An 18,248-nucleotide genomic window follows, 5' to 3' on the forward strand; every position below is an offset into this window, starting at 1 on the left:
TAATTAACATTGCAGATTTCAAACTTACATCTTGATTCTTAGACATACTTGCCCTGTAGCCTCAGGAAATAAGGAATTCCCATAAGGCCAGTATAGAGGCTTTCTGATGGTCCAATTGTGCTTAAATTTGGGAGTTTAACAACTTTAAGTTGCTTCATTTTCTCTGTTCTCTTCAGGCAGCCAAGCTCACCATCTGTGTTGTTACTCAGGTTGTCATAGGAATTAAGTAGCACAATCACTCAGTCTCCTTACACCTTACTCCTTATCCTCACTCCATCTCCTGCCACCACAGGGGACAGAGAATATGCAGCTGTGATGCCACTGATTCTGTGTCCCACATCCCTCCAGCGAGGTAGCTACCATGAGCTCATCAAACAGGTACTAATCTAGACCCAAGAGCTCCATTTTAAGGGTGTGTTGTCCTTGCCAGTTTGGGTGACAGTTTAGCCTCCAGCATGAAATAACAGTCAGTACTCAAGGATTTCATTTGAATTTTATGAAAGGACTATTCACTGAGGTATGGGCAGGTTTAAGGATGTTAAGCAAACATTGAAAATTTGTTACCATCTTTAGGTGTACAGTGGCAAGAGGAGAGGAGGATGCCACTGGAACCTGATGAGAGACATAGCTGTTGAAGAGAGACTCAATGGAAGCTCAAACTACAGAGATACAAGTGTATTCCCAGTTAGGCAGTGGAATAAAAGTAGCTTGACTTCTCTTTGCTCCCTCTGTATCATTTTTGTCCATGCCTCTCATTGGCTGACCACATCCATAATCCAGTGGACAAAGGAACCTGTGTCACACAATCTGTAAAGTAGAGCTTCTTGGGGAGAGAAAAGGCAAGGAGCTGAATAGCCAGTTTAAAATACATGCATCTGTTTCTGAACTCTTTATTTTATTGGTCTTTAAAGATGGTTTGTTTTATTTCTGCTTGGAGAAGGAGAGGATAAATAGAATTGTTCAATATGCTCTGTAGTGTATATACACATACTTAAAATACCATGTAAATAAACTAAAAATTACACTTCTCTAAACAAAAAAAACCCAGAACAACAACAAAAAAACTAAAACACTACCAGACTGCACCAATACTTCATATTTTCATTAGAAGACTAGATCCTGCGAAGAAGTGCAAAATGAGAAACCAAATGACTTGAAACACCATTGGATTTTTTTTTTTTTTGGGGTACCAGGGATCGAACTCAGGACCTTGTGCTTGTGAGGCAGGCGCTGGAACCACTGAGCTAAATCCCCAGACCCTAAAACACCATTGTTAATACATAAAATATTTGTATGACTGAACTAGTAACAGGTGGTATTCTCTGGGTCTGTATAACTTTGGAACCAGAGCTGATTTGTTAAATGTAGCCCATGTTAGCGTCTAAAAATTGGAGAAGTTTTAGTGTCAAGCTTGGATGGTTTATCCAGATTATCTGTGCCATCTATGTGATCTGGATCTCCTCTTCCTCCAGCTCTCTCTGCCCTTTCCTCCTTCTAGTGCCTTTGGTTTTCATGGTTTGCTGACCCTTGCCTGTTCAGCAAGGTTTCTAAGGCTTGTTAGCTGTCAGCTCCAAGCTGACTTAATATTTCACAGAGCGTTTCTGTTATTGGCTTCGCTTCTGCATGACTAGTACTATCAAGGTGTTAGCAGAGAGGGAAGCTTGGATTTTGGAACTGTTGAACAGCTGTTCATCATCCTCAACCATGTGTCTCTCTTTGGTACTAGTTATATTATTCATGGCCAGTTTGATTTTTATCATCAACTTTTTGTCATCAACTATAGCTGTTCTGTGTACCTTATTTCGGTTTCTCCTTTCCATATCTGTGCCTGAATGTGGGCAACTTTTCTTGATCTGTGCTGTTGGTAAATCTGAATGAGGGAGGATCCATCAACACTAGCACACGAGGAGAGCAAGATGGCTCCATTGTGCTATATTTTGATGTCAGGTGAAGTGGCTTGTTATTTTTCATCTTGTTTTTCACATTATCTATTATGCATTTTGATCCTTATTTACACTTTCAGTCTCTCACATCAGAGAAACTATTTGGTATTTACACATGTGTGTCCTATTTATTTCAGTTTAGTATGGCCTCAATGTGCATCCATTTAGCTAAAAATGTCGCTAGTTTTTCATTCTTTGTGGCTGAGTTGTACTCCATTTTATAAACACACACACACACACACACACACACACACACACACATCTTCTTTATCCAGTCTCCAGTTGATGGGCAGTTGGGCTGTTTCCAAGTTTTAGCTATTACACACTGTACCACTATAACCATGGGTGAACACGTATGATTCTTTTAATTCTTTTGTGAAGATACCCAGCAGGGGAATAGCTGGGTCAAAGGGGAACCTCTAATCCTAGTTCTTTGAGGTATCTCCATATTGATTTCCACAGTGGTTGCACCAGTCTACACTCCCACCAACAATGGAGAAGGGTTCCTTTCTCTCCACAACCCTGCCAGCATTTGTTATTGGTTGATTTCATGATAGCAGCCATTCTTTCTGGAGTGAGGTGGAATCTCTGTGTTGGTTTCATCTGCATCTCTTGAATGATGTTGAACATTTTTTCATATGTTTATTTGCTGCCTTTATTTCTTTGAGAAATGTCTGTTTATTTCAGATGCCCATTTTTGATTTGGGTCTTTAAATTTGGGGGGGTCTGATTTTTTAAAGTTCTTTATGTATTTTAGATAGTAGACATTTGAGAAACACCTGATAAAAATTTTTTCCCACATCGTAAGTTGTCTCTTGGCTCTGTTGGTGGTTTCTCTTGCAGTGCAGAAGCTTTTTAATGAGATGAGATACCAGTTGTTGATTCTTTGTGCTAGTTCTCATGCTGCTGAGGTTTAGTTCATAAAGTCTTTTCCTATGCCAATGTCTTCATGAGTTCTACCTAACCTATCTTCCAGCAAGCTTAATGTTTCTGTTTTAATATTTAGATCTTTGATCCACTTTGATTTTAGTTTAGTTCATGGTGAAAGATATGGGTCTAGTTTTAGTCTTTGGCAGGTTGAAACCCAGTTTTCTCAGCACCATTTATTAAAGAGGCTATCTTTCCTCTGGTGAGGGTGGCTGGCTCCTTTGTCAAAGATGAGGTGGCTGAGTGTGTCTGGAGTTATTTATGCATCTTCTAATCTATTCCACTGATCCTCAGGTCTGTTTCTTTGCCAGTACCATGCTGTTTTTATCATAGTACCTTTGTACTATAGTTTCAAGTGGGGGATTGTGATTACCCCCCGTCATGACTTTGTTGCCTAGAATTGCTTTTGCAATTCTAGGTCTCTTCTGGTTCCAAATGAATTTTTGGATTGTTTTCTCTAGTCTAGAAGTCTTTTGGCAGTTTTTTGGGTCTTCTATGTAGAGTGTCATGTCATCAGCAAATAATGACAATTTAACTTCTTCCTTTCCTGTCTTTATTCCTTTTATTTTTTTCTTTTGTCTCATTGCTATAGCTTTTTCCAGAACTATATTGAGTAGTAATGGTGATAGTGGACATCCTTGTCTTGTTCCTAATTTTAGCATGAAAGATTACAGTTTTTGACCATTTAGTATGATCTTGGCTATTGTTTTTCATAGATAGCATTTATCAGGTTGAGATAAAGACCACCTATTCCAATTTTCTGTAGGGTTTTTATCATGAATGGGTGTTGGATTCTTTCAAATCCTTTTTCTGCATTTATTGAGATGATGATATGGTTTTTTTCCTTGACTCTGTTAATATAGTGTATTACATTTATTGATTTACATATGTTGAACAATCCTTGCATCCTAGGGAGGAATCTGACTTGGTCAGGGTATATGATCTTCCTGATGATCCTCTATATTCTGTATGCTAGTATCTTATTAAGGATTTTTGCATCTGTGTTCGTTAGGGAGATTGGCCTATAGTTCTCTTTTTCAGTTAGGTTCTCTGTTTTTGGAATCAAAGTAGTGGTTGCTTCCAGGAATGAATTTGGAAGTATTGCTTCTCTTTTAACTTCATTAAAGAGTTTGAGAAATAGTGGCATTAACACTTTCCTAAATTTCTTGTAGAATTCAGCAGTGAAGTCATCAGGACCTGGGCTTTTTTTGTTGGTAAATTTTTAATTATGTTTTCAATTTCATTGATTGATATTGGGTTTTTTAGAACTTTTAGGTCTTGTTCATTCAACTTTGGTAATTCAGAAGTATCTAGGAATCTGTCCATTTCTTCTGTGTTTTCCATTTTATTTGAGTACAGGTTCTTGAAGTAGGTATTGATGATCCTCTGGATTTCTGCTGGATCTGTTGTGATTTCACCCTTTTTTTGTGGGGGGGTACTGGGGATCGGACTCGAGTCCTTGCGCTTGCGCAGCAGGAGGCAAAACCACTGAGCTAAATCCCCGGCCCTCACCCTTTTCATTCTTAATTGCATGGATTTGAGCCTTTTCTTTCCTTTTTTTGATAAGGTTGGCTAAGGGTTTGTTGATTTTATTTATTCTTTCAAAGAACCAGCTCTTCGATTCTTTGATTTTTCTTATCATTCTCTTAGTCTCCATTGCATTGATTTCTGCTCTGAGCTTTATAATTTCCTCCCTTGTAGGAACTTTGGATTTGTCTCGCTCTTCTTTTTCTATAAGCTTGAGATTCAGCATTAGGTTGTTTATTTGAGCTCACTCTGTTTTCCTAATATGAGTATTCACTGCTGTGAATTTCCCCCTTAAGACTGCTTTCTTTGTGTCCCATAGATTCCTGTATGTTGTATTGGCATTATCATTTAATTGTAGAGACTGTATAATTTCTTCTTTAATTTCCTCTGTGACCCACTGGTTGTTCATGAGAGTGTTATTCAATTTTCATGTGTTTGTGAAGTTTTTGCAGGTTTCTTATGCTATTGAGCTCCAATTTCATTGCACTATGGTCTGATAATATACAGGGGATAACTTTAATTCCTTTGCATTTACTTAAACATGTTCTATTAGCTAGCATATGTTCTATTTTGGAGAATGACCCATGTGCAGCAGAAAAGAATGTATATTCTGATTTTGTGGAGTGGAATACTCTGTAGACATCTGTTAAGTCCATTTGTTCAAAAGTTTGGTTCAGTTTTAGTATTTTGTTGTTGATTTTTTGTTTAGATGATCTATCTATTTGTGACAGTGTCTATCAGTGACAGGTATCGAGGTCCCTGACTATAATTAGTGCTTATTTGGTTTTTCATATCCATTAATATTTGTTTTATATAGTTGGGTGCACTAGTGTTTGGTGCATATATATTTATGATTTCATCTCTTCCTCTTAGATTGTTCCCCTTACAAGAATGTAGTGACCTTCTTTGTCTCTCTTAATTAGTTTTTGTTTGAAATCTAGTTTGTGTGCAAATAAGATCGCTACTACTGCTTTTTAGCAGCTTCCTGTCACAAAGCAGAATTGTTTCTTTTTGTTATTTATTTATTTAGCAGAATTTTTTTTTTTGGTACCGGAGATTGAACTCAGGTCCTTGCCCTTGCGCAGCAGGTGGCGAAACCACTCAGCTAAATCCCTGGCCCAAGCAGAATTGTTTTTGATCCTTTTGCTCTCAATCTATGAATTTCTTTTTGAATTAAGTGTGTTTCTTTTATACAGCATATTGTTGGATTTGGCTTCTTAATCCATTGCACCAATATATTTCATTTCTTTTTTTTTTTGTGGTACTGGGGATCGAACTCAGAACCTTGTGCTTTCAAGACAGGCACAGTACCACTGAGCTAAATCCCCAGCCCTGGTCTATTTCTTTTGATTGGCAAATTGAGGTGAATAAACATCATTAACATTGATGTTTATATCTGTTATGTATTGACTTACCCTTGTCTTGATATTTACCTGTTTTTGGCTCTTTTATTTATTTTTTTTTACCCCCCTTTCCCTTTAATTTCTTGCCTTGCCTAATAGCTTTGCTCTATTGGGCCTCATGGAGTTGTGACACTCATTGTCTTTTTTTAGGATATTATTTAGAATTGTTTGGAGTGCTGGTTTGGTATTCATTAAGTTTCTAAGGTGTTCTTTGTTGTGGAAGTGAAGTATCTTATTTCCCCATTGATTTTGAAAGATAGCTTTGCAGGATACATCAATGTAGGTTGGAGGTTGTTTTCTTTTAAGGTATGAAATACTTCACTCCAGGCTCTCCTTGACTTGTGTTTGGTTGAGAAGTCTGCTGTAATTCTGAAGCGCTTTCCTTTGTATGTTATTTGTTTCTTTTCTCTAACTGCTTGTAGTCTTTTGTCCTTTTGATGGGTTTCTGGGATCTTTACTATTACATGTCTAGGTGTAGATTTTTTTGATCATGGCTCATTGGAGTCCTATTTGCCTCACTTATCTGTATGTCAAATTCTTTTCCTCTGCTTGGGAATTTTTCTGCCATTACTTCTGGGAACAGTTTTTTTATGCCATTTTCTCCTGCTTTGTCCTGGAGTCCTGTCAGTCTTGCATTATTCTTCTTTGTGTCATCTAGCAGCTGCTGGATCGATTTTTCATGGTCCCTTACTGTTTTTAAGAAATCTCTCATCATGGTAACTAACCACAATCCTCCCTTCTATATCGGATATTCCGTCTTCACATTGGATCATTCTGCTGTGAATACTTTCAATGGAGCTTTTAATCTTCTGTATACCTGTTTGACTCTGTTTCATGGATTCCATTTTTTTCCTCTTTGGGGAGTTCATAGTTTCCATTTCTTTCCTATGCTGGGCATTCATGGCTTCCATCATGGTCCTGAGCTCATCTTTTTTTTTTTTTTTTTTTTTAACCTGTTTCTGTTCTAGAGTCTCTAATCATGTCTTTCATTCTGCTCACCATCTCTGCAGTTATCTGGGAAATTACTTCTGTTTTGAATTTTTCTAGAGCTTTGTTCATCTGTTTTGTTATTTCTTATGCTATCAATTCAGGATGTCCAGGTGGTTGATTATCAGATTTGTCTACCTCATTGCCTCCAGAATTTGCCTTTGGTGAGGTGGAAGTCTGGGTTTGCACCTTGTTTAGGTGTCTTCTCATTTCTCTTTCTGTTGTTTGTGCTGTTTCTGGTTTAATTCCTGGGTTGCTACTTCAGTATTGCTTATTGTGAGTATCTTTGTTGCTTTTATTTCAAACCTTTATGGAATGATTACTTCTCAGAGGTGTCTTCCAGGTATAGCTGGTCTTTAGATTTTGAGTCTCTAATGACTCTAGGCAATCTTGTTATCATTCCAGGAAGGACAACTGATTAGATCAATCACGACACCTTAGTTCAGGTGATACACTCAGCATCAACAATAGCAACAAACACAGCACAGAAAATGCCAATTTTTGGTAGCTATTAATCTGTCACCTTTATGTGTATGAACTAGATGAAAATCAAGGACCAGACCAAAATATGTTCGTAGTAAATAAACCCTTCAATATAGCAAATTTACCCTTTGGGATGAGGACTTAGAAGGAGTTGGGGAGGGAGGGATAGAGAGAAAGAAGGAGAGGGAAAGAAGTGAGGCTAGAGAACACAGGAACATTATACAAACTTTGGGAAACTTGAAGACAAGAGGGAAAGACAGAGCAAAGGCACAAATACAAGAACAGAACAAACTAACAGCAATAGGAAAGGTAGAAACTGTATTTACTTTCCTTAAAAATGAAAATCGAGAGAAGGAAGGAGAGAAAAAAATCTGAAATTGGACGGGAACAGGAACAAGAAGGGAGAGATATCAAGAACAAGAAGGGAGAGGGAGAGAAAAAAAAGAGAAAAAAAATGAAATAAATTTTTTAAAAGGGCCTCTTTCAGGGTATGTCTCTGCTGTCATGGTAGACAGTGTGGGCAGAAGTATGCAGATCTAAGTTGATTAGTCTCAACAAGCCAGCCACAGTCCACTGAGCTTCAGACTGATTTCTGGCTGCAAGGCCCTAGTTGAGCTCCCTGGCCTCCTGTAGGATTGAACTCTTCAAGGTTCTACTGCAGGTTCAAGCTGCTCTTCCCCCAAAGCGAGTCTGGGTTTTGATAGGTGGTGCTGATCCCACCAACTTACCAACCACAGTGGTCTGGTGCACCTTTATTGCAGAGATTTTCTTCACTTTCCCAGTGGGTTTCAGTTTTCATCCAGGAGCCTCAGAGAGGCCCTCTCTATGGTTCACTTCTGCTCTATCTTCTGGAGTTCATAACAACAATAAATGATAATGATAAACAGTAACCAGGAAAACCTGAGAGGAACTTTCTACATGCCTTTCAGCCTTCTACTTGTCCTTCCTCTAACACTTGTCCAAACAAATGGTGATGTCCTGAATATCCAGAGCTTTCCTATATTTACTACCTTATGTTACTTTCTAGATAATATTTGTGCAATTTGGCAGACTTCCACACTCATATTTGAAGCCATCATTTTGTTATAAATGGGTGAAAACCTTCAAGGGAAACTATGTGACTTCCCAAATACAGATTTTCCTGGTTACTGTTTAACTGGGGCAGTAGAAGCACTACCTTCATGTGGTAATAACATTACATTGAAGAAGGCCAAACAGAATTGGAGTCCTCTTGAACTGGGACTTGAGAAGTGTTGGTAGGTAGATTTCTTTCTCAGTTGGTAGGGGTTTTTTTGGAAGCAAGGTTGCAGAATGCATTTAAAGAAGACTGTGGCAGGTGACTCAGAAAGAGAGGTGGCTGAGCCATACACAGTTACAAGCATGAAAGTTGGCTACATCCCTTGCAGAGTAGCAAGATTTTTGACACAGAGTACATCCAGGTTTTTAGGCTGAAACATAACTGATTCTAAGCAAACCCAGTGTAAAAATATACTAGAAGTCCTAAAAAGAACTTCTAATTGCTCAATGATAAGCAAATTTGTATTGAGTTTATTCTTTAGACTGACACATAAAACAAAATTGTAAGTACTCATAGGGGACCCTCTCATATTTGGATATATGTATACTGTATAATGTTAAAAACCAATGTAAACAAATAAGTCTTTTCAAAAATGTATCATTTCTTTATAGGAAAAACATTAAAATCCTTTCTGCTATTTTATGAACTATACAGCACAATGTAGTTACTTGTCACCCTACTGTGCAATAGCAAAGCCAAAACTTCCTGCTTCTGTCTAACTGTAATGGAGGATCCATTGATCCACCTCTTCCCCTTCCTCCCTCATCCCCAACTCTCTGCAGTCTCTGTTAACCATAATTTTACTCACAGTGTCTGTGATACCAAGTATTTTAGACTCTACATATGCGTGAGATCATGTGCTAGCTATTTTTCCGTGCCTGATTTATTTCTCTTAATATAATGATCTCTAGTTTGATCCTTGTTGTTGCAAATGGCTGGATTTTATCCTTTTAATTTGCTGAAATATTCTGTCATGTATAGGAACCATGTTTTCTTTATGCGTTCATTAGTTGATGTACACTTAGATTGCTTCAAGTTTTTGGCTTAACAATAAGTAAAATTTTAAAATGAGGAGCATCACCCTCAAAGTGAGAGAAGGAACTTGCTTCTGAAAAATATTTAGTGCATGCTAGACATGGTGGTGCACACCTGTAGTCCCAGCATTCAGGAGGCTGAGGCAGAAGGATTGCTGTGAGTTCAAGGCCAGCCTAGGCTACATAGTGAGTTCAAGGCCAGCTTGAACTACACAGGGAGACTGTGTCTTTAAAAAAAGAAAAATATTTAGTACAGTGAACAGTTAAAGTTCATATACCACTGAATTCTTTATTCAATAAAATATAAGAAGTATGGATACTATGAAATGGCAAGCCTGTATCTTGAAATGAGGAAGAAATGAAGAAGCTAGCATAAGTTGAAATGAAGCTAGATAATGGAGGGAAGTTATAATGAAACTAAACATAGGAAAAAAAATTAAAAAAAAAAAAAAAGAAACCAAACATAGGAAATCGTTTTTTGTTTTTTTTTTCCTGCTGGGACTGTTCTTTAAAAGGAATAATCCCATTATAATTCCTTGCTGCAGAATACTTTGAACATCAGGCTAATCAGAAACAACCCTGAGACTTTTCGTAAATCATAAAATTTTCTGTTTCTTCTGGTATTGTAAAGTATAACAGTGAAGCCTGAGGATGGTTATGGTCAAATTTGAGCTACAGTAAGAGAACATGTCTGATACTGAAAATAAGAGGACAGTCTAAGAGATGGAGAGATAGTGTTGAATTTGTGCAAAAGTACTAATCAAACTATATCCTAGGACTCTTCATTATCATGAGTGTGTGTTTGTGTTTGCCTGTGTGTGTGTGTGTCCTGAAACAAATTTGAATTGTGTTTTGAGAACTAAAATTCCCAAGTCATGGTAAACAGATAGATATACTTTTAAAATACGTAACAGGGTAATGAGTAAAATTTTCCAATCAGCTAACATAATTAAAAATGGTGGATATTTCCAGATTATAGAACAAAGGATCAAGTGGTGAACAGATGAGAAAGATTAAGAGAAAAAATGGTGAATAGTTACTCGATTTATCAGTTATTCTAAAGAACTATGATTTTTAAAAAATGGAACAGAAATCATAAGATCAATATAAAAGCAGAAGACATTCTTAATTTTGGGGAGAATTTAATTTATAAATTTAAAGTGTTTTCCTGGTGTCAGAAATAGAAAACAAAAAGATATTAACAACCAAAAATCTTTTCTGAGTAAGTTCTGAATTTGGAGTTTTAAAATGTACAAAACCCCAGATTTCTTGAAAGAATTTAAAAATTAGGTGGATAATTTTTATTGACAAGATTTATCAAAACATCAAGAATCATCTGTCTTGTTTAAAAATTTTTTTTAGAATCCATCATTAACTCATTGATATTTACAGCAATTACTGACATCATCTGTCATGTTTGGATTAAAATTTGTGGCTAAGAATTTGTTTATGGAGTTATTTGAAAGTGAAAGTCTCATCTAAAAAAGATCATATGAGAGTAGAAGGGAGGCAATTACTAGATAAGACCAGAAGGAGTGGTGTGAGGAGGTTAACGAGGGCATGGAAAAGTTAATTGTATCATTAAGAGATGACTACAGTGACATTAGCTTTTGAGGTGGAGAAGTGTCTATTCTACTCTGAAACAGTGGGTTACAAAACAGTTGATATGGCATTACCATTTAAAAATGCATTAATGTATAGAGTTATATCAAGAAATCATACAGAATGGTGTTCACTTAACTGTTTCAATCTGTCTCTGGAAATGAGGTGCTGAGCACATTTTTCTCTTTGCATAACAGTATTTTTTTTTACTTTATAAACTATTTCTAAGCAGAGGAAATTAAAAATTACTATAAGTATATGAAGTGATGGATATGTTAACTTGATTGTAGTAATCACTTCCTAATATATATAAGTATCTAAAAAGATGATGTACTCCTTAAATATATATGATTTTGTCAATTATACTCAAGCAGATAAAAAATCAAAATGTCAAAAAGATATAAAAATAGATTTCAGATTATCCAGCCTCATCAATACATTTGAGATTTATTAAATTTAGTAGTGTTGAATGCAGGCATTAAATTAGAATTCTTCAGTGAAGCATTAGTAAGAACAAGAAACACGTTGCCATTTATAGTCTTTTCCTCACACCTTAGTTCTAGGGATATGCACCTTTATTGATGGGCTCATCAAACTTTCACTGATGGAGAAACATTGACCTTGTTGGATTTGAATTCTTGGCCCAATACTACATAGATATCCAGCCTTTTGTAGAACCATCCAAAGTGGGAAGGAAGAAGTCTTAGTAAGAGTTTGTATGATAACAAGATGATCACAGAGCCTTATTGCCAAAATGCCATGGCTTGTATAATGTTTCATGTTTTACTTCTTTAAATATTTATTGTCTTAAACTTACTTAAAAATTCATTTTGTAAAATTTTTAGTACATATCTACTATTAAAAAACAATAATCTTGAGATATCTACTTTGAATAATTGGGAACTAGGTGATGGGACCAACTGTCATGCGGAAGACAAAATCATCTGAAAAATCCTCAAACTCTGAAGAATATTCTAAGATGTGAGGTTTTTCTGGGAGAAGATCTGCAAAAGTAATGATAATAGAGATAAGCACAACTATTTAAAGCTGATACAACACTAATGATATTTTTGATTTTGAAAAAGTAGCTTTTTAAATTTGTGGTGCCCTTATGGGTCTGAAGAGTGAGAAGTTGAAGCCCAAGTGGAGGCGGTGTGGTAAATGTTATCCCTGTGATGGAGGTGTAGGAATATGCTTAAAAATAAATCCTCTTTCACAAGTATTGAAGCCAGGTTTCTGTCATGGACTCATCCAAATTCTTGAATATGGAAAGTTGGTCCTGGACCATTAGCAACATGCAGTCTGAGAAAAACAATTGGAAACCAACTTTGGGGAAAACATTATTTTAGACCTCAACATTTTTCTCAAAATGTATTTTAAGCATACAATTGTGAGCATACAGTTAGGCACAAAAGAAAATGAATTACCACAAAAAAGAAATAGCAGAAGGAAACATTAAAATCAAACTCATAGAGATACATATTATTTAAAAAAAAACTATACTTACTATATTCAGTATGAGGAAAACCAAATTTGAACTGAAAACAATAAGAATTGATGAAATAGATTTTAGAGAGAGTCTATAGAAATTCTGAAGATAAAAGGATAATTTAAAAACTCTAGAAAATGGGTTTTACAGCACCTGAGGAGATATAACTATCAAAAGCACTAGTGAGCTGGAAGAAATATAAAACTATCCCTAACACCCAAAGCTATCTATCTATAATACAGCATGGACAAAAAAATATGGGAAATATAGATGAAGATAAGAGAGAAAAAAGGTAACATGAGAAGCAACTGGAGTTTGAAAAAGAGAGAAAAATGGGTCAGATGCAATATTTGATAAGAATATAGCTCAGTTTCCCAGAACTGATAGAAGACAAATCCATCATTTTGAGAAATGTGATGAATCTCAAGTAAAATTAATTAAAAGGATTATACTCATAGATCTTTAATTGTGAAATGGCTGGAAATCAAGATAAAATTATTAAACGCAAAGAAAAATGTTAGTTTTTCTTCAAAAGAATGACAGACCAAGAGTTGACTTTTTAATAAAAGCAAGAAATTCAAAAGACAGCATATCTATATTTTCAATATGGTATAAGAAATAACTGCCAAATTTGATTTTAATTCAGCTAAGTATCATTCAGGAATAAAATAAAAATATATTAAATTTAAAAAATGACCTTTCCTCCTATAAATATGCACCAAAAATTTCCAAAGACATTCTTTGAACAGAAGGAAAGGATTCTTGATGGGTGCTCAGGAATGTTGTAAGAAATAATTAACAAGATGAGCGGTGTCTACGTGTCATTGTAAATGAACATTGACTGTTGGTATGTTTTGGATCAAGAACACTCCCAAAAGCCTCCTGTGTTCAGTGGCATGGCTTTTGGAATGGGATTGACCTTGGACACACTAACCTCATCAATGGATAGTGGCTCTTGGCTTCAGATGAAATCAAGGACTCTGTTAGGGAATTGGATTAGAGGCCACATGTGTTACATTCTCAAAAAGAATTTGTTACATTTTGACCATGCCCTGAGATGTCCTGGGAAGCTGAGTTTAAAGGTGATGGCCTGGTTTATCTCCTGGAGGAAGACTGAAGGCAGCAGAGCATCTGAGCAGTGGTATGGGCCTTGCTAGATGGTTTTAGCTAATTTACATTGAGAATAGGGAGCAGAAGGCAGATCAGAAAGATTTTTTTTTGGCCAGAAATAATTACCTTCATGGCTGTGTTTTTCATCTTCCATGCATCCATAGATCCTGCTCATGAGCCATTATTAACTTTAGCAACTTCTCATGTAAATTTCGTCTAAGACATGCGGTTTCCTGTTCAGTCTCCTCCAGAAGTTTTCTCATATAAGGTGTTGTCTGAGTTACAATCAAAGTCCTTTTTAAATCCCGGTCATCAATTTCATAATCTGAATCTTTATCAGACCAATCAGTAAATGTGTTTTTTCATCCATTTATTCCATCTTTTCATTAAATAGAGAATCAAGTTCTTGTTATTGTTCTCCTGAAAGACACTATTGATTTCATCTCTTCAGGTATAGGTGTTGATTCCTTTAATTTGACTGGGGACAGGTGATGCCTCTTTACTTCTATCCAAGGTTCTGAATCCAAGTCAGGTAAACTGGTAGACAAACCTCTAAACTTTGCTTGAAGACGACTTGTTTCAGTATTTTTCTTTGGAATCAGGGGACTTCCAATTCTTGGAGAATTTGGGCTAGACTCTGATTGTGAGCAAAAGGCTTGGCCTGGTACGAACTCTGGACAATCAATCAGTTGAGACAAATCTGTTTGTGGCATGATTCGTGGAGGAGGGCCTGGGATTGGCCATTTTTCTGGTTCTACCCTTTTTCTCATTTTCTCATCCACAATTTCAACTTCTGTGCTATCCTTCAGTGCCTCTAAGATGAGATTAAGGTTTGTGTTGAGAGCCTGAACATGGTGAAAACCAGCAATCAGAGAAATAGGCAAGAAACCTTGTTCATCCATCTTTCTCCGAAGAAAGAAGTCTCGTTTGAAATTTTCTGTACTGAAGTAATATTCAATTTGGTGTTTAATATATTCTTTAAGCAGTGTTTCCTCCACAGGATACACCTGTACACCTGTCCTATCATCATAGTAGTACATCATACTGGCATTAAATTCCATTTGAAATGGTTGATCAGTCCTTTCACTGTGTTCTCCATAGAGCAGAAAGATTTTTAAAAACATGCAGTTTTACCAGAAAATAAGAATGTGTAAAGGTAGGGCCAGGGAGGGCATGGTTCCTGAATTGATTAGTGCCATGAAAAAGTAGCTATGTAATATGCACTGTGACAATGGAAAAAAGGCCTTGTGGGCATCCCAGGAATTGGCCAGACCCCATCACAGGCTCAAGTGTATAACTCCTTTGAGAAGAGAGCCTGGAAGTGCCCTGCTTTAATGTATAATAATCCACTTTTGAATAATATTGTCATTTTACATCTCACTCAAGAGCTTTACACTTCCAGTTTCTCTCTCCCATTCTTTGTGCTGTGTACACATTTTATTGTCATGTATATTCTGTAAGTATACAATAGTTTGCATGTATCCTTTGCAGTAGCAGATCATTTGATTTTTTAATCATTTGATTGTAAATGTGATAAAAATAATGAAATTTGAAATTTCTTTGCATCATTTTTAACATTTCTAGCACTCTTGATTTTATGTACATCCACATCTTTCCTTCCTTCCTTCCTTTTTCTTTCTCTCTCTCTCTCTTTCTTTCCTGAAGAATTTCTTTTAATATTTATTGAGCAGGTCTGCTTACAGTGGTTTCTATCCATTTTGAGTGCATAAAAATGGTTCTACCCAGTGAGAGAGAACCAGCCAGAGACTGATATTAAATCCATGTTTACTACCGGCCAGGACCTGAGCCGAGCATCGGACTCGAGCCTCGACTGGGGGTTGACAAATATGTTTTATACACCTTTGAGGCCAACAGTTCCTAGGCCCTCCTATGGGATAGAACTAGTAAAGCAAGCAAAAGGTACAGAAGCGGAACGTCCTGCTGTTAGAACATTTGTAAAACAATAGTTGATTAATTGTTGTTTCTAAGAGACTCTCTAAGGGGAGGAGGTTTCTAGGCTTCCATCTTCTGAGTTCATCTAAAGGGCAGGCAGGTGGGTCAAGCAGCAATATAGAGTCTGTCTTGCTAAGGGTCCTTCATTCCCCACTGGTTCTTGTAACTTAAATCTTTGATTCCTGTATTTACTCTTTGAATTTTTTTAAACATCTTTTAAAATCTCATAATTTTGTCTCAACACCATCAGTTTAACTGTATCAACCCTCTGTTTAACATACTTACTTAGTCAGAGCAGTTATAATGTAAGGTCCCACAAGCAAAAACAGAAGTAAGATAACTAAGGGGGCTGCTACAGCAGAAAGTAGGGTAGTTAACCATGGGGACCAGTCAAATAGATTTTGAAACCAATTTTGATCCTTTTGTTGAGCATATTTAGTCTTTAAATTTTCCCTGACCATAGCTAAATTATCTCTAATGACACCAGACTGATTAGCATAGAAGCAACAGGTTTTTTTTTTTCTAGGGCTACGCATAACCCTCCTTGTTTTATGAACAGGAGGTCAAGTCCCCTTTGATTTTGCAGGACCATCTTAGCTAGGGAATCAACCTGGTTTTTTAATCTGGAGATCTAGTCTTTCAGGTGACCCAAATCTCTGGCTACTTGGTGGCTTAGGGCTTTAAAAATTTGTACTTATAATACTTATTATTATTTATATTATTTTTATTATAATACAAGATTTGTGGAACAACATACACGGTGACACAAAATAAAATGGCAGTTCAGCTAAAGGGCAGGCAGGTGGGTCAAGCAGCAATATGGAGTCTGTCTTGCTAACAATTGTCCTTCAAAAATCTCTGATATTTGAAAAATGTTTCAGTTTAGTACAGAATTTGGGGCTAACAGGTTTTTTTTTCCCCTTTCAAGACTTTTACAGTGTCACTTCATTGCCTTTTGGCTTTCATGTTTTCAAAGGAAATTCTGCTCTTAATTCTTAGCTTTGTTCCTCTATATGTAATCTCCTTGCCTGGCTGCCTCCCAGATTTCTCTTTTTTGTGGTTTTAATCTAAATATGACCAGGTGTTTTTTTTTGTTTGCTTTTGGTAATTATCATGCCTAATGTTTTCTATGGTTTGATATCTTATTTTAAGAAAATTCTGAAGCGTTCTACAGTGTTCTTTCTCTCCTATTTCTTGGATTAAAATTATAAATATGTTACAGCATTTGCTATTATACTACAGCTCCTGGATTATCTGTATCCCTCTCTACATTTTTTCTTTTTTTGTATTAGATTGTATGATTTCCACTATCCAGTACTATCCAGTAGATATGAATTCTTTCCTCAGCTGTGTCGTTTATTTATTTATTTTTTTTGGTACCAAGAATCGAACTCAGGACCTTGCACTTGCGAGGCCGGTGGTGGAACCACTGAGCTAAATCCCCAGCCCAAGTCTATTCTTGAGCCCCTAAAAGACCTTCCTTTCTGTGAGTTTTAAATTTCTAGTATTTAAATATGAATATGGCATGGCTGGGGTCAGGACTGCTGCTCTGCTGGGATTAACAGCAAACTGAGCTCTTAAACTCAGCACCAAAGAATTAGTGGAATGGAATTTTAAAAAGGCGACACTTTATTTGTAAGGAAGAAAAAACAAGACAGAAAGGGGCTCTGAAGAGGCAGAAAGATAGATTCCCTGAGGACCTTTTGATCTTGGCTCCTTAAATTAGGTTTTAAGAGCCTTTCTCCCCCAGGTGGGTACCTTGAACTTGTCACAACCTGATTAGCTTTCTGGGCTGTCTGGGACGAGTCCTAGACCACAAGATCCTAAATCTGGGTGCCTTTGCCTATATGTACATTCTTTTGGTAGGCTTAGTTTTCCTTCTGCCCATTTGTCCTAGTCAGTGCCTTATCTCTAGGATTTATAGGTTAGTTAGGAGGAGTCTTATAGAAAGGCAACTTAAAGTTAGTAATTGAGAGCATGCATGTTTTCTAGTGCAGTAATATAGTGACCCTAGAGTGGGAGTACATGTATATTTTTATATACTAAATGAGAGTTTTCCTTTAAATTGGGTAACTCCCTCCCCTTTTATCTCTTTTGAATTTTACTGGAGGTGAAGAGGGGCAGCTATTTTGGTTAGTTCATCTGGGTTCCTCTCCAGCTCTGCTTATCAGCTCCTCTTCTTGTCTTTTTAATTGCTCCCTCCAGTAAAGTTTTAACTCTTTCCAGTCACGATTATCCAGGAAACCTTATGAAGCCCTTATTCTACTCTTTCCCTGACTACATACCCCTTTCCCCTACAAGTCCCTCTTGCATTTTCATTTTTGTGTTGTGAGAGATTTCAACTTTCTTTTTTTTTTTGGTACTGAGAATCGAACTCAGGACCTTGCACTTGCGAGGCCGGTGGTGGAACCACTGAGCTAAATCCCTGGCCCTTTCTTATTAGACATTTTAATTTATTAATAATTGTGAAGTTCCCTGTGTTATGCTAAGTGAGCCAGGAAATCACCAAACACCAGGACAAAGACAGAGCTAAAACTAAAAGGAGTTTATTCACACACGGGGATTCCACTCTCTAGGAGAAGTGAAGCCCCAAAGCAGGGGACAGTACAGGTTTATAGGTAACTCAAAGAAGTTCAGGGAGAGGCCACTATGTCCTTCAGCCAGCTGTGAAATATCCTTCACATCCCAGCTCTTTTTCATCCCACCTATCTT

The 18,248-nt window shown here is 36.7% G+C and overlaps 1 pseudogene; it reads right to left on the reverse strand.

The window, feature by feature from the left end:
* Nucleotides 1–13,640: 13,640 nt before the first annotated feature.
* On the reverse strand, nt 13,641–14,707 carry LOC101719764 (la-related protein 1B pseudogene; annotated as a pseudogene).
* Nucleotides 14,708–18,248: the final 3,541 nt, after the last annotated feature.

This window comes from Heterocephalus glaber, unplaced genomic scaffold (assembly GCF_053883595.1).
Source record: "Heterocephalus glaber isolate CG9 unplaced genomic scaffold, H.glaber_assembly_v1.0 deba00001461, whole genome shotgun sequence".
In the NCBI taxonomy this organism is placed as follows: Eukaryota; Metazoa; Chordata; class Mammalia; order Rodentia; family Bathyergidae; genus Heterocephalus; species Heterocephalus glaber.